A 3,476-nucleotide genomic window follows, 5' to 3' on the forward strand; every position below is an offset into this window, starting at 1 on the left:
AATAATATATATTCATATATTTATTTTAAATATATAAAATTAAGCCTGGATTAATATTTGAAATAGTTATATTTATCCTATAAATATATATAATATATACATTTCACACATACATATTTCTCATATATAAATATAAAATATACATATTTTCCTTAATGGCAACATATATCTTTATGATCAAATCTTATCATTGAAAGGTTAGGGAAAACATACATGACCAATCAACATACTAAGAGATGCACAGTCTCATTAGTAACCTGTGCCATGTGAATCAAAACCAGACATCATTAACTAGCATTTATGTCATGCAGCATTCAATTGACAGAAATTAATCTCCCAAAACCAAGTGTTGGAGAGGATGTTGATCAACCTAAGCTCTTATCTGCTGCTGGTGGGAGTCCAAATTGGTACAATAGCTTTTGAAGACAATTTGGCATTATCATTGAAGTTTTACTTTTGTATAGTCTGTGGCCCAATATTTCCTCTTTCAGGGATACACCCTGCAGAAACTTTCACATGTATCTTAGCAAGTATGAGAATGTTCACAGTAGCACCACCCATAGAACAACATAAAAGGAAGCAGCTCAGTTGCTCACTGACATGACAGAATGGACGTTTGTGCTTATTCACAAAATGAAGTATTAACTGAAGTGAAACTGAATGATTTCAGTTACAAATAAAAACATAATGAATCATATTAATATAATGTTGAGTGAAATAAAATCTCAGCAGATTACGTATAACAGAATAGAATTTTTATTGAGTTAAAAAAAACTAAGCAACGTATTATTTAAGTATGATATATATGAAATAAAACAAACCAATTAAAAAGGAAGGACATGCACAATTCAGAATAATGATTATCTTTTAGGAAAGTTGGGGGATGAAATACGAGAGAAGCAAAAGGGTAAACCTAAGCAACTGTTGGTGTTTCATATGTATCAATTGTCATATCATAAATGAATAAATGAATGAAGGAATAACAGCCAGGAAAAGACCAATAATGACTGCATATCCTGAGCTAAGAATTGATTTAGTAAACTTCAGTGCATATGAATTCATAATGAAGAAAAGAGAGAAAATAGGAGGGAGGGGGGAAGAGGAAGGGAGAAAGAAAAGGAAAAAAACAAGGAAGGACAAAGGAAAGAATCCTAGATGTTACCTTGGAAATAGTTACATTGCATAGCTATCTGCATGGCATAGAGTATGCACATTTTCAGGAATAGATATGCATTACCTCCAGAGTCATACCTATGGAAAGGCTTCCTTGATCCCTCCATTACTTTTTTGTTCTCTCCTCCTGCCCTATTTGGAATAGGCTGGACCGACTGTGTACTCCCAGTATACCTTGTGATTCCACTTTCACAGAATTTATCACGCTATGTTTTATTGTTATATGTATTTATCTCTCTATCCCTCTTTCTTCTAGTAGATAAATATTGTGCCACCAAGGTACAGAACATTATCTGACACATAATTAAGGCGCTGGATAAATACTTGTTGAAGAAAGAAATATTTCCAACATCTATTTTTACTGGACAGAGAAAACTGTTTGTTAAGGTTAATCATAATAACTCCCAGAGGAAACCAGATGGTCATACATCAACCATGAACAGCAAATGGATCCATACTCCCATCTTGACGAAGTCGCACAATCAGGCTCAGATAGTATGCAAAGCTAACACTCCCCTGCTGCAGTAAATCCATCACTAACTGAAGGTGAGCATTTCCACAAAAAAATGAAAATATACACCTGATGACCATTGCCATTTCCTAGTTTATGGATAGTTAGATGTTAAATTATTTGGAATACGGCAGACACAAAGTGGCCTTTGCTTACTGAGAAGCAGAATGTATATTTTATCTTCATATTTATTAAAACATACTGAATCAGAGATACATAACTGGCTTCTACTGGTTTTTTCTTCCCCCTCTCAAAATTCTGACATTTCTTACAATATAGGTGAGAAGGAACTAATGAGATCCAAATACAGATGTGCTTATACTCTGAAGTCTAGAAATCCCAAAAAAACTATGTGTTTTCTCCAATTATACTCTTTAATATTAGTGTATATTTTCAAATATTAAATTATATTATTGGCTGGTATTTTGGGCTGATGTTACTATTTTAATTTTAAAATTAACATTTCTTTCAATCAAATTACTAGTAAACTTTCTGATGATAATAACTCTTGGTTTTCAGTCTACTTGCCAATTTATGGGGTACTCATTAAATGAGTAATGTGTAATGTTTTATCTTTTCAATTTTTTTCCCACTGAGCCTTTTCCTAAAATGGGTCTTGAAAAATCAAGCCAAAACCCAACAGCAAATAAGAATTTTACATATAAAGTAAAGAACTGTTAAATCAAACAGCTATATGTGTTATGATATTCATTGAAAACCAATGGTATAAATTAAAGTTTAGTGAATTTCTCCCAAACTTGTTAAAAGGAAACAAAAATCAGATATCTTAGTGCACACAACTATAATATAAGACATCCTTTTCACAGCAATAAGTTTTTCTCTTTTTACATAACCGTAAAGGACATATGACTATAATTCTGGAGGAAAGAATCTCTGCAGATGACATATTGACAGGACTAAAAACACATACACAGATGCCCACGTGTGCGTGCATACACACACACACAGAGCAAAAGGAGCATAAAAGACGTCACTTATAAAGCTACAAGGAAATCTATAACTAATGTTCCTATATTTGGAACATCCTTTAATCAGATTATCATAAATACAAAGAATATCAAACAAACATATCTTGAATAGCTATCTTGGTTGTCAAAAAGAGTTCATAGACAGGGCATGGTGGCTCATGCCTATAATCCCAGCACTTTGGGAGGCTGAGGCAGGTGGATCACCCGAGGTCAGGAGTTTGAGACCAGCCTGACCAACATGATGAAACTCTGTTTCTACTAAAAATACAAAGTTAGCCGGGCGTAGTGGTGGGTGCCTGTAATCCCAGCTACTCAGGAGGCTGAGACAGGGGAATCACTTGAACCTGGGAGGCAGAGGTTGCAGTGAGTTGAGGTCATGCCATTGCACTCCAGCCTGGGCAAGGAGAATGTAACTTAATGTCAAAAAGAAAAAGAAAAGAAAGGGTTCATATATACATAAACAGAAAATATATGCAGTACTTTAAAAGCATGTCTTTAAAACATTTAATTTTTATCATATTAATAAATTATTAAATGTGAACAATTAATTTTATCTCATAAAAGCATATTGATTATTCACTTATTTCTTTATAAAAATAGATAAATGATAAAATCTATCCTTAGCAAAGTTCAAGTAAATGGAAAAATTATTTATAATTATTTAGTCCTTTAATCTCACAGATTTTTGCCTATTGATTATTTAATTAGCATCCTATTATCTATTTGATTCTGAGGAAAAGGCCAAAATAATTTGATGCTTTATTTGTTAAGTAAAAAAAAAAAAAAAAAAAAAAAAAAAAAAA

The 3,476-nt window shown here is 32.6% G+C and overlaps 1 protein-coding gene across 4 annotated transcripts in view; it reads right to left on the bottom strand.

The window, feature by feature from the left end:
* NOX4 (NADPH oxidase 4) overlaps positions 1 to 3,476 on the bottom strand; it is a 177,389-nt gene that overhangs the window by 28,690 nt on the left and 145,223 nt on the right. The window lies entirely within an intron of this gene.

The sequence above is a fragment of the Rhinopithecus bieti genome, unplaced genomic scaffold (genome assembly GCF_001698545.2).
Source record: "Rhinopithecus bieti isolate Rb0 unplaced genomic scaffold, ASM169854v2 scaffold_15796, whole genome shotgun sequence".
In the NCBI taxonomy this organism is placed as follows: domain Eukaryota; kingdom Metazoa; phylum Chordata; class Mammalia; order Primates; family Cercopithecidae; genus Rhinopithecus; species Rhinopithecus bieti.